Here is a 14,677-nt window from a genome sequence, read left to right as displayed (position 1 = left end):
GTATCAAAATTAGATTTAAAAGCGTTAAGAAACAAAGAGAGGGACAAAAAGACTACACCCTAGGAGTAAGTGTAAATCAGAAATCATTAGGCCTTTGCATAGACTGCAGCTGAGATTTGAATAATTACAATTCTTGAAACAGAATTGACATGGTCTGCATTGCTAGAGCTACCAGATAGCTGGAAGAAGCAAACATAAATCTTCTCTGAAGAGAGGTAACATCACATGACAGATCCTAGATTATTCTACAAACAACCTTGCAATTATAAGTCCCAACACAACAAAAAATAACATGGCACAAATTGACAGAAAGACCCCCAAAACAGAAAAATGAGCAAAATAATGGATTGACAATTAACAAAAGGGCATATATGAATGGCCAACAATTATGAAAATACACTCAAAATATCTAGTAAAAGGTGAATTTCAAATTAAAAATGAAATAACACATCTACCCATTGGATTATTATAAATTTAAAAAGGTATCATTTAAAAAAAAAGGTATCATTTCTCTTGTTTACAGGGAGAATCAATATACTAAAAAAACTGTAGTTAGAAATGTTGTTATAAGACTTTTTTGGAAAAGCATCTTTTAACAGCTATTAAAATTAAAAATATGCCTACTAATTGGACCAGCTTATTCACAGAACTCTATTCTATAGAAATAAAACTATCAATATATAAGGACATATGTTAAGGGTGTTTACTGATCCATTATTCTTAATGGCAAAAAAAAAAGGTAAAGAAAAGAAAAAGAAAATGATGCTAATTCCTTTGGAGCATATCTGAATGGTCAGCAATCATGAAAACATACTCACCAATCTCTAGTCATTGGAGAAAGGTATCAATTTTCATAAGTCAGAAAGTCATTTCCCAGAATTCCCTTCCCTGTATGGTTGCACATTAGGGTCGGGGCACAAGACAAATTTGCCCAAGATTGGAAAGCCACAAGGGAAGCAGCAGTCATTACATTCTGAAAGTCTATACAGGTGGCCAGTTACCATTACAGCTTGCACGTGGTGGAGCTGATCTTTTGTCTCACCTTGTAGGCTTGGGGCACCTGCCAGACCTACACCTACTTCAACCCCCATGGAATCTCTTATGAGCTTCTTTGACTCTTGAGACAGGCACTTGTGCAACTCCTTTGTGAAGGTCACCAGCTTTTTCTTCTAGATCAAACACATAGCCAAGGTTAAAGGCACTGAAAGGCAGATGTGGGTTCCAGTTTGATTTCATAGATACTAGTTGGTCCTTTCAGAGTTGCCATTTTTCCTAACTCTCCCCCACCTCATTTCCAGCTTTTTCTCCCTAACTGTTAGCACTTCTGACCTACCTCAACTTCAGACTCACTACACACAGAGATAACCACCCTCCACTGACTTCTTCACCAGCTTCCACAGGTGCATTGGGTCTAATTCCTATAATATTGTAAATGTCTTTTTCCTTATCACTTACAGCCATTCTGTTTCCCTGATCAAACTCTAACTGATAAAACTCCCATTAATAGGAAACTGGAGGAAGAAATTAAAAACAGGTAAAAACAAAGACTGCAAAAAAAATTTATAACGTTAAGCTTGTGCAAAAATTATGTGTTTATAAAGTTTTTTTTTAAATTATATACAAAAAAAATTATATACAGAAATTGAAATATTTTCTTCCTAAATCCCAACAGATAATCTTGTACATGTTTAACCATGTATGCCATTATCTAAGAACACTACTCAAAGGTGGTGAAGTGTTCTGTATTTCTTGACTCCCTCTTTTTTTTTAACTCTCTTTATATAGATTCCTAAGGACTTGATTACTGGAGAGAAATCCAGGTTTGTGTGACCTTAATCATATGCAATTTGGGGGATATGATTTTTTAAGGAAAACAATACAAAATTGGGTCTTAGAATGAATGTATAGGTATTGGAGAGAAGGCATCACAAAAAATTACCAATATTAAAAAGCTGACAATATAAATGTCAAAAAAATCCAGAAAATTAATATAATTTAATTATTAATTAAAATACCTTACACGCTTCAAGGTTATGTTTGCGGATACATGCTCTTTGATTACCTCTTCATAGACATCAATTTTGTAAAATCATTTTCTATAGAGAGAATAGGAAGGTAATTTAGTTTTTCCTCTAGCATGGCTGATGGAAATTTATTTATTATTGATAGTTTAGCTTTACAACTCATATCATATAAATTTTAAGACTGTTGTCAAATTTGGAGAATCTTCTAACAAGTTTCTTTCATAGATGAGATATAAAATTTTAAAGCTTATATAAGCTGTAGTATTTGGGAGAAACATCAAGTTTCGTTCTGCTGTGACTACTTTTAAGTACTGTGAGTTGACAGCACTCATAACCAGCACTCATTTGTTGATGTCACTGAGTCTGTTGACTCAGTTGGGGTGTGGAAGAATTCTTGGAAATCATTCCTTCACCTGGACAGCTAAAACACACTGATGCACAATGTGACTGCAACCACATAAATACAATCACATTAAATCCAAACTTAAATATATCAACAGCTTAATTTTTCCTCAGGCAGATGTCAAAAATGTCCATGGTCACTCTAATGCCACCCATATAAGAGGAATTATGATTGAGTTGAGATAAGAATCATTAACAGAGACTGTGGTATTGACTGTGATCAAATATTTTGCTTTTGTAATCCCACTCCTGGGCATATATCCAGAGAAAACCATAATTCGAAAAGATACATGCATTCCAAGGTTCATTGCAGCACTATTTACAATAGCCAAGACATGGAAGCAACCTAAACGTCCATCGTCAGAGGACTGCATAAAGAAGCTGTGGTACATATATACAATGGAATAATACTCAGCCATGAGAAAAGAATGAAATAATGCCATGTACAGTAACATGGATGGACCTAGAGATTATCATACGAAGTGAAGTAAGTCAGACAGAGAAAGACAAATATATGATATCACTTATATGTGGAATCTAAAAAGTGATACAAATAAACTTATTTACAAAACAGAAACAGACTCATAGACTTCGAAAACAAACTTATGGTTACCAGAGGGGAGAGGTTGGGGGAGGGATAAATGAGGAGTTTGGGATTAACATATACACACTATTACATACAAAATAGATAATCAACAAGGACTTACTGTATAGCACAGGGAACTCTACTCAGTAATCTGTAATAACCTATATAGGAAAAGAATCTGAAAACAAATGGATATATGTATCTGTGTAACTGAATCACTTTGCTGTACACCTGAAACTAACACAGCATTGTAAATCAACTATACTCTATTATAAAATAAAAATTAAATTTAGAAAATATTTTGCTTTTGTAAATTTTATGAAATATGTGAATACATTGCAAATACCTCTCTTGAAATGGTCTGGGGACATAATGATCCTGAAGCATAAGTTCTGCTAACTTCATGGTAAATCTTGGTTAAAAACTCTGTCAAATATGGGCAAGTTTTTGGCAAAAGCTGAGACTCAGCCCAAGTGGCCCCTTAATCCACAATTTCTTGTTTATTCTTTTGTTTTCCTAACCTGGGAGAAAGTAAATAATTTCGTCAATAAAGAAGTCTTTTCCTACCAGTCCTAAGTCAGTGAAATATTAGAGGGCCTTCCTAGAGTACCAGTAAGTCCTTTCCTCAAGCTAAAATATGATAACCATAGGTAGCAGTCCACAGTAAAAATTCTTCCAGTTTCCTAACATACCTCCCTGACTCTAGTCTCTCTACTTTCCAATTCATCCTATACATCCCACTCCAAATTAGTATCTCTAAAACTATTTTTAATCATCTTACCCTACAATATAACAGTATTACTTTAGGGCTTTTATGCTACAATATTAAGGTATGCTACAATTTAGGAATTTTCCAGTGATCTTTAATTATTTGAGGCTTACCACATATATTACACATGATTTATACTATATATGATTCCAGGAATCTGAAAACAAAGAAAACATCTCAATGTCGTATGTATAATGAGAGCAAAGGCTGTTCTGTGTCATGGCAAAGGCAAATACTATCTGTTTTACTCCACTGAGTTGTTGCACTGGAAGCAGATAATGAAAAGCCTGTTTCTTGTTTATTTACACTGCAACTTTTGCACAAGACAATTCACAGGAACATGATTTGCTGATCTCAAATTACCCTGGGTGATGGCATCTTAATTAGAAGCAGAGAGCAGACTGCAGTTTAAAACAAATGAAAACTGGAGCACCAAGGAAGCAGGGGGCTTCTACCCTTCCATTGTTGACAGTGACAAGGATATCAGTGCCTCACACCTAGAAGTACCACAAAGAAAGCTACAACTAATGCCCATTCTTAGAATTCATGACACAGCTCAACATAAGTTGAACAATGCTGTCATGATAGTTTTCAGTGGAACCGAATATGAAGATTGGAGGGTTTCAGTTCAGAGCTCTGAGACAGTCTGGCCACCAATTCACATAATGGAGATGCGGTTCATCTGATTAATTAGCGCTGAAACTTATTATCAATTTGTCTAGATTTTGATTTTTCTTAAAGTAGCATTTATATGCTAAGAATTTAAAAAAAAGATCATCTACAGCATTTGCTAGATACCATCTAAATAATATTCTGATTCAACAGACTAGTTATGTCCTTTAAACATCTCAACTAAACAAAATGGTGACTTTGCCAAATGGAAATAATCCACACCTCAGATCTGGGGACTTTTCAGGTTATAAATCAACATAAATGACTCAACGATCTCTACTGTTCTCGACTTAAGTGAATTAATATGTTATGTAAATATGTTGAAAATATTAATGTGGCAGGGAACAAATTATGGCATGGGGAAAAAGGGTAAATGGTTCACACAATCAGTTTCTCTTCTTCACTGTCCGGCACTGAAAGGTGTACAATTCTGGGAACTAGATACTCAAATTCCAAATCTTAATTCTATTTTATTCTAAATGTAAAATGCCATGAACTAGAAGAGAAGAAAATCTGTCAATTTAAATTAGATTTTTTTCAAAGTAGAACATTGGGCCAATGGAATGTATCAAACATCTACTAGTTAATAATTCTTTTAGAAACCCACTAGTACTCTAATAGATTCAACATAATAGTGTACTTATCAAATTGAGGTTCAACACAATCTAAGAATCAAATTTTTAATTTAACCTTTAATTGCCAAAAGCAATTTGGCAACTAAATTTTGGTTCTGGAAATTAAGAGTTAGATTAATAATTTGGTACTTAAAAGAGAATTTTAAAAGTAATGATTATAAAGTATGCAAAGCCAAGAATGTCATGGGCCGAAAAATGTAATTTTGTAAAATCAGACTACTGTGCAAAAGCTAAATGATAATGATCCCCCACTTTGTTTCAGTTTATTTTCAGGGTTTGGAAATTACCTTCTTTTGTGTAAGGTGACAAAAAGAATATAATGTGGGCAGTGGTAAATCTTAAGGGATTTCGTCTCATTACATTTTCAATCAGATAGAGGTGCATAGTAAAGAGTACCAGAATACGCCACCTTGAAATATGCCTCTGGCATATGGATGATTTTGAGCTAAAGGCCATTAAAAACTAGCCCTTATCCTGCCCCTAGTTTCAAGAGAACCACTTTTTTTTTTTTTAGATTCCATCTATGTATACATATAGTTGATTCACTTTGAATCAGAACACTAACACAGAAACTAACACACCATTGTAAAGCAATTATACCCCAATAAAGATGTTTTTTTTTAAAAAAAAAAAAAGCACTTAAATCTGCAGAACAAAGTTTACTAAACAACCCTTGTTGACCATACTTTTCCTGATGACCTTCCCATAACTTGCCTCCCCTGCTCTGGAGCCCCAAATCTCTTTTCCTTTGTTTAGCCTAAGTATATAAACCTAAATTCTAAGCACCCCTTTGGGTTACTCATCACTGGGTGCTTCCATGTACATGTGCAATGCACACGTTAATAAACTTCTGTTTCCTCTTCTCTCATCAGTCTCTTTCGCCGGCCTGATTTACAAGGCCCCAGCTGGACGACATAAGATGGGTAGAGAAAAAAGATTTTTTTTTTCTCCAGTACAATAGGAAGGTATTTCCTGGCCCCAACTCTTCATATTTTAATATATACAATACTTAATCCACATGCATATTTAATAGCTCATTTACGTGAAATAAGCCAGATTCTTAATTGTATAAATATGTGAGCCAGAATATTCCCACTGTGAAGGCTATGCTTTTCTTTTCACCTCTTGCCCTCTCATGTCACCCTTATGCCGTGGTAGAAGCATCTCTTCTCCATTTTTTTTAAATTAATTAATTTATTTACTTATTTTTGGCTGAGTTGCGTCTTTGTTGCTGCACGCGGGCTTTCTCTAGTTGTGTCGAGCAGGGGCTACTCTCTGTTGTGGTGCGCGGACTTCTCATTGCAGTGGCTTCTCTTGTTGCGGAGCACGGGCTCTAGGCGCGCGGGCTTCAGTAGTTGCGGCTCACGGGCTTAGCTGCACCGTGGCATGTGGGATCTTCCCGGACCAGGGCTCCAACCCGTGTCCCCTGCATTGGCAGGAGGATTCTTAACCACTGCGCCACCAGGGAAGCCCCTCTTCTCCATTTTTTAAATAAGAATTAACTTTAAAAGTCCTTCCTTATTTTTTAGATCCAAACACAGTCACATTCATTCTCCTTTTTAACCCAGCCCTTCCCTACTCCCCATCCTGCTATTCACTTTCTCTTCTTAAACCTTGTCTTCCCTTCTTAAATTCTGACTCTTGACGTTCCTGGAACCCAAATGTTTAGAAGATACTCTCATTAAGCTAACAAACAGATGAATCTCAAAAAAGAAAAGGAGGAGGCAGTTTTCCTGTCCCCTTACCATTTATTCAGTCTACCATGGATCCGAATAACTCGATTATAAGCACTCCCTGTTCCATTCTCCTTGATACCTTCATTAGCCAACAATATTTCAAAGTTTCCTAAGTAAAGTAAGTTCATTCTATGAAATGTCAACTAAATATTTTTCTGGGTGTTTTTTTACTACCTTTTTCTTTCAAGTCATAAGACATTATGAGCTGATGAAAGGTTTAGTATATATGCCTCTTACAGGGTCTTTAATGTAGACTTAATAAAGTTTAAATGGGTCTGCTGAAAATATTAAATATTTCAGCATGTCTAATTAGAGAGCACTCTTTTTGAATTGCTATCGTACTGAAACCATTTAATTACTATGTCAGGTGACACAATTAATAACATGTATTTAGTTTATGGATATTTTCCAGGAAAGAATTTAGAGTTCAGTTATTCTACATTTCTTAATGCGCCAACTAATTGAGATCCCAGAAGGACTAAGTGATTTCATTTCTTCTTCTGTACCATCAACAAATATTTACTGAGCACCAAGTATGTGCCAAGTACTGTGGTTGTCCCTGGCAATGTGCGTACGAATCAGACAATGTGCTTGTCCTGAAGGAGTTTACAACCTCCAGGGGAAGAGTTACACCTGGCACCATTATAACACCTCTGTACGACGTGATAGAGGGCACAGCTGACTGAAGTGGGATAGAGTGTACCAGGCTGGTCCAATATTCAGCCCATGAGCATCATCGAGTCATGCCAATTGTGGCCAGCATTGCTTCTCATTAGGCAAAGCATTCATTCTGATGGGTTGGTACCTCACCCTACCTGTTATTAAATAATTTGATCCTTACCTGTAGTACCAGGAAAGGCTTCCAGAGAAGGTGATACCTGAGCTGAATCTTAAAGGATGTTCAAAAGCAGACCAAAAGGGAAGAATATTTCAGCCTAAGAAAATGGCACTGGTAAATGTACTAAGGCCTGAAATTTCAGAAATAGTTAAGTTTAATGGTTTATTGTGGATAGATTTCAGTGTGTGTTAGAGATTAAGAAGAAATGCAGTGACAGCATATGCAGGGGGTTGAAAATAAAATTTTAGAAGTCAAAGCATTTGTTAAGATAGATGGTATAATGCAGTATTAGAAGCATGACCTCTCCAGTCAGGTACTCCTGGGTTCAAATTACAGCTCTGCCACTTAATGGCTGTATAAGTTTGGACAAATTATGCCTCCACGCCTCATTTTAGCATCTGCAGAATGAGACTATAATAGTTTCCACTTCATGATGTTGTGTAAGGATTAAATGAGCTACATACACATGTAGTCAGAGAGTTCCTAAAATGTAGCTAGTGTTCTGAAAGTTTAATTGCCTTTATTATCATCATGTAGAAAATGAAAGTCATTGAAGAAAGCCTTGAAGAAAATAACTGACATGGTCAGATTTGCATCTCAGAAAAATCCCTTTGGTATCTATCATTAGCATAGCTTGAATGGGGTTAAAATGGGCAAGTGAGAAAATACTATCTTCATAAACTCTATCTCATATTAATAGCATTACATTACCTTTCTTTGTACTTTAAGCTTGCAATGAGAATGAATCAGATAAAACATATAAAGGTCCTAGAATAATCTTTAGAACACAGAAAGTGCTCCATAAATGTTATTTATAACTGTGAAAAGTGGCAAGAGGGGAGTGGAGGTGGTGGTAGAGATTATTTTCCATTCTCTTCTTTTTATCTTCCATGTCACTTTATTTTGGGTGCACCAATTAAAAATAGCTCATCATTGTTTCTTTCCAGAGTATCCCTGTAATAGATTAATTTAATCAGTTTATATTTACTGTAATTACTGATATAATTGGACTAGTTTCAACCATCTTAGTTTATATTTCCTATTACATCTTGGCTTGTTTTCTTCTTTCCTGCCTGCTGTGGGATTGAAATTTTCTATTTTTATCTCTTCTGGGATTTCCCTTAAACTCTAAATACTCCTACTTGACTTTTTATGTATTAATAAAGTCTAAAACTTAATCAGTCTCTCTATCCCTCTCTCAGGTAAGACATAGCAAGCATGAGCTATCCATTCCACAAGTCATCTGATCACTGTCTAGAATGCTAGAATGTTAGTTCTTTTTAAAAAATATTTATTTATTTATTTGGTTGTACTGGGTCTTAGTTGGGGCACTCGGGATCTTTAAGTTGCATCATGCGGAATCTTTTAGTTGCAGCATGCGGGATCTGTAGTTGCAGCATGCGGGATCTAGTTCTCTGACCAGGGATTGAACCTGGGCGCCCTGCATTGGGAGCTCGGAGTCTTAGCCACTGGACCACCAGTTCTTTATTTTTAAATATGCCAAAAAGTTTATGATTGCAGACATCACTTATTTTTATTTTCCCATATAAATCTTTGCTAAACATTTTTTCTTGCATCAGACTTTTTTCTTCTGGGTTTAATTTTTCCTCTTGCTAAAATACAGCCTTTAGAGCAATTTCAATGACATTTTGTGGCAAAAATAATATATTTTAGTCTTTAAATGTCCAAAAATATGTTTCTTTCATGATTGTTTTAACAATTTAGCTGGACTCTGGACTCAACACGAATCCAGTCTATCCAATCTGAGTTATCTTTTGTTTATTTATTACACGTGGCATTTAAGGTGCTCTTTCAGTATAAGGATTTTTATCATTTTCCAATTTTGTAAATTGTTGGGCTCTCTTTCTTAGATTTTCCTTGAGCATCTAAATTTATGTTCTATTTCTCTGAACCTCACTTTATATTTTTATTTATCTTTTTAAATGATATTCTAGGTAATTTTCAAAATTCTCTATTAGAATTTTTCTCTTCCACTGACTCAAGTATAATGTTTATTGCAGTTCCCATTTTAATTACTTTTTTCTCTTACAATTAATTTAACTGGCTCCTGGTTTTACAGATATTGTTTTTGTTTTATAGATATTGCTTAAAGGTTTTTAAACATATTTATTTAAAGTACTTTCTAGATAATTTAATTACTTCTATATTTTTATGAGTGAATTTTTGTTTGTTGTTGTTTTCATGTTCATGTGTTTGTCTGCAGCAAGGGACAATTCATATCATGGGGTTGGATTTCATCAGGTGCTTTGTAAGTTTGGTTGGTATGTCTTTTTTCCATGGATTTATTTTTCTTTCTCTCTCTCATTTCTCCTTTCCTCTTAGTTACTACTTAAGTAGCCTCAGCTCAACCCCTAGGGGTCCACAAATCAGTAGCATATGTTACATATCTTTAAGGATTTCACATTTTCACAACTGAAGCCAATACCCAGTATTTGTCTAGTTTCCTATCATTTAATATTCTTTGCTTTCTCCCTTCCCCATCCATGCAACTGTTGTATCCAGATGCAAACTTAGACAGGAGAAAGGTTTTACAGCTTTCATTTATGGATGCAGAAATATCGTCTCCAATCTCCTACCCTCATAGGATACCTCCAGTCCACTTTTCCCAGAGGCACTGAAGTCTGCAACCCCATTGTCAGCTCTAGGTGTCAGCACCCTGTGTGGTAATGGCCTTTTAGTCCCACTTCAATACCGTGGGCTTGGCCATTTCTGATAAAAGACATTTTTTAAATGAGGAAATGTATTTTAACCATAATAAAAATAATTACATATATTGTCTACATATTGAATATGGAAGGGAGAGATTGAAAGCAACCAGATCTTCAAGGTAACATAGCTAGCTAGAAACAGCGCCAAATCAACACGAATCTGGTTTCCCTATGCCTAATTAGGACCACCACCTTCCTCATTCACTCAGCAGTTTTCCTCCTGTATTCTGCGTTGGTTTATCTAGAATGTGCTCACTTATCCGCAATGTCCGTTATGAGCTGAATATAAACCTAGACTTTAGAATATACTCCCTCATAATTTACAAACTTTGAAAATATTTAACCAGGAATGAAGTGTTTCTACATTGTCTAAATAGCAAAACGTTTTTCTTGAGTTTTTCTCCCTGTACAGTCTTTCAAGAAAAAAGAAAAGTCTATATAATGTATCACTGACATATGATTCTTTAGTCCTTTAGTAACAAACAGCAACAGATGATGATAATTGGGAAATTACTATTAAACACTAATGTTCTTTGGCAAAATTGGGTGTATATACATGTATGTGATTCTGTTGTAAAATAAAGAATTTGAGTGACCCTTGTTCCTGGTTCCTGAAAGGGAGACTCTAAACCCTTGGGATATCTGAGTTTCAGGAATATCTTTGTTATGCTAATGAGATGACTCTTGGTGCTCCCTAGAGAGCTTCAGAATGGGAGCTGGTCCTGGAAAGACCAATCACCAATCAGATTGAAGGGCTGGAGCTGCGAGCCATGTGATGCCAGCCTGACTCCCAGAAAACTCTGGACACCAAAGTTCAGTGGTAAACACATTGATTGCCAGAAGAACATGCCCTGATTCCATAAGGAGGGATACGGAAGACCTACATTATCTCGCAGACCTTGTGCTATGCATCTCTTCATTTGGCTGGTCCTCCTGATTTGTATCCTTTGTAATAAAATTGTAATCATAAGTACAGCACTTTCCTGAGTTCTGTGAGTTATTCTAGGGAGTTACCAAAACTTAAAGAGTTGTGGGAACCCCTACCTTTAGATCCAGACAATCAGAAATGTGAGTGGTGGGGACTTCCCTGGTGGTCCAGTGGTTAAGAATCCACCTTCCAACGCAGGGGACTCGGGTTCGATCCTGGTCAGGGAACTAAGATTCCACATGCCATGGGGCAACTAAGCCCACGTGCCGCAACTACTGAATCTGCGCACCATAGCTGAAGAGAAGCCCATGCGCCGCAACGAAAGATCCCATGTGCTGAACTAAGACCCGATGCAGCCAAAAATAAATAAATAAATATTTTTTTAAATAATAAAAATAAAATAAAATAAATAATAAAAAAAAAAGAAATGTGAGTGGTGGCCTGAGGATCCCCCTGAACTTGTGGCTTGCATCTGAGGTGGGAGTGGTCTTCCTGGGTACCCTGCCCCAAATTAAACCTGTGGAGTCTAATACTAACTCTGGGTGATTAGTGTCAGAATTGATTTTCAGCACTCCAGTTAGTATTGCATTAGTTGGCGTAGAAACAGAATAAATTCTTACTATTATTAATCAAAAATTATTGCTACTGTGTCGTAAGTATTTTATAAAATCTGATTTGGAAACTTCAAGATGAATAGAAAAGCCAATACGAGGTATGTTTCTAAATTTTAGTAGCTGGCTGCCCCCTACTGACGTTGTCTTAGTCACTGCTAGTACTTGAGTCTAAAAGCTGATGGATTCTCTTGGGTTTTGATACAGTTGATTCTATAAAATTGAAAATTTCTCTAAAGCTTGTTTCTAGCATTGCTTTAACTCAACAGTCTACTCTTTGAAATTTAAATGCTGTTGTAATCCTTCAGATACCAATTTGCTGAGCATTGAAATAAAGAGGCTGCTACTCATTGATAAATAAAGTCTAAAGTATATACAACTTAATTTCTCTAAACTTCTCTCGGGTAAGACATAACAAAACCTAGCTTTTCTCTTATTTAATCTTGGGCAAATCACTTTAACATGACAAGTCTACATTTCCTTATCTGTAAATTGAAAGTGCTCTACAAAATGATATCTGAATTCCCCTTTATGTAACAAATAATAAACTTTTCAAGAAGAAAGGAATGAAAGGACGGAATATAACAAAACAGAATTAATATATGATATTATACTTAGGCAAGTAAAAAACCCCTAATTTTTTAGTTCTGAGTTCTCAGAAATTCACGTTTTATGAATTTTTGAACTAGTGTTTAGTGAGGCCCAAAGATAAGTCATACGTTATATTACTCAAAGATGCAGAGCAAAAAGATAAAGTGCTTAGAGGGAAGGACTAGAGCCTGGTAATTGATCCACCTACTAAAATGACAAAGAGCCAGTGCCTAAGGTGTTCAGCAAACTCTGGTCTCAAGTCCAGTAAAGAGTTGGCATGATGGATCAAAGGTAAATAACATAGGTACCCTGGACAGGAGATAGGAGCTTGGCAACAGGAATAGTGCTGAACAATGCTCAGAAAACCAGACAGTACCAGCATTACAGAAATCCATCCCCAAGAAGGAGGGACCACTCCTTGGAGGTATTCTGGGAAGCTTCTCTTATTAGTGAAGCATGATTTGGAAACCGTGAGATAAATACATTAATCTAATAGAAACGTACGCTTTCAAATTTCTTAGATGGTGAAACTAAAGGCTTTGCCAAGCAAACACTGACCCATCAGTGTTCACAAGCAATCCTGCGGGGTCCAAGAAGAGAAGTCCAGGCTGCTACTTGGAGAAAAAAGTAGGCTCTGAGTTTGCATCATTGGGACACCATGCAATAGCTAAGCTGGTAAAAACGATGACCGAATGCACCATTTTGGAGTACAGGGGTCAGCACTGAGAACTGTCTCCTGAATCACTGCAGAAAGAGGACATTCAATATTAATGCCTCAAGTTAGGATTGGCCTGGGAGCTGGGTTGAGTGTGTGAGGAGAGAAGTCAGTGGGCCAAGCCAGGGGAGATAGGAAAGGAACAGAAAGAGAAAACAATGAGTAGAGACCAAGGACATCTGGCAGGCTGTATCTAGCAACAGTGCAGTACACATCTGTCCAGCAAATTCCAATGAACCTGACATGTTGAATTTCAAACAGTTTTTTAAAGTGCTCCTTAAAAAAAAATGTAAACATCATCCCTCAAATATGAGGTAGAATGGGAAAATGCCACCCAGCAATCTTAACAGTGCAGAATAATAAGAAGCAGTTAGAAAATATGCCCAAAGTAATGTTCTGTGCATGCCTACTTAGGCACCAGATTGAACTCCAAAAATAGCCTTAAATATTACCACAAATCTGATACCATGTGTGTCAAACCTCAGCTTTGACATTTATTAGGCTTCAGAAATCTCTCAATTTGTCAGGTATAAATGAGATATCATAGATACTCCTTGGAATTCTGGAACATTTTCAGGATTTAAAAATACATTAATGCACATAATGATAAGTCTTTATGTAGTTTAGAAGAGTTTCATTGACAGCAATCACAATGTTTCGTTAAAAAGGCTCTAGTCGGTTTAGATTTCAAATCTCATTACTGCTAGGACAGTCACGGAGGAGTGGGTTACAAATGAATACATGTGTACAATACAAGCTACTGTTTAGGAAACCACAAAAAAATATGCATAGTAACTCTCTAGAATCCATGTATCTAACACATTTACAAGTGGCACATGCTCATATAGGGAGAAGTGTGAAATGTTAGTAACATACAGACAGATGAGAAGGATGGAAAACTGCATCATTATAAAAGTATAACTTTACAAGTGCATATATTACAGACGGATCAAAGGTATATAATCAAATCATTTTTTTAATCACAAAATTACTAGAAGTACTTTTTCAAACAATATGGAAAAGCAGATACTTTTGAAAAACCTCTTAGTATAAAACAGCTGGATTCTGGAGAAAACATAATTTCTAGTTTTCACAAGAAGCAAGGGAAACCACCTAAGTGTCAATCAAACAAATACAACCTGTGAACTGAAACCAGAGACGTAAGCTTTGAGAACATGTGAAGAGTGGGGTTGCCCTGAAGGCAATCGCTGATATGAGTTTTGATTAGTTGAAAACACTAAACCTAAAATTCTGGGATTGAACCAGTGATGGTCCAGGGACTGGAGAAGTGTCCCCCAGCTTCAGCAAAAGCAAACACAAGTACCGTCAGGATGTAAGTACCCTCAATCCAGTCAAATAGATTTTCTGCATGTAAAGATCAACCAAATATGTACTCACCTTCAAAATGTATCAACATTCAAGGAAATAAACTAACTTTAGA

The sequence above is a fragment of the Leucopleurus acutus genome, assembly GCF_964270905.1.
Source record: "Leucopleurus acutus genome assembly, chromosome: 9".
Lineage (NCBI taxonomy): Eukaryota > Metazoa > Chordata > Mammalia > Artiodactyla > Delphinidae > Leucopleurus > Leucopleurus acutus.
This window is presented reverse-complemented; position numbering follows the sequence as displayed.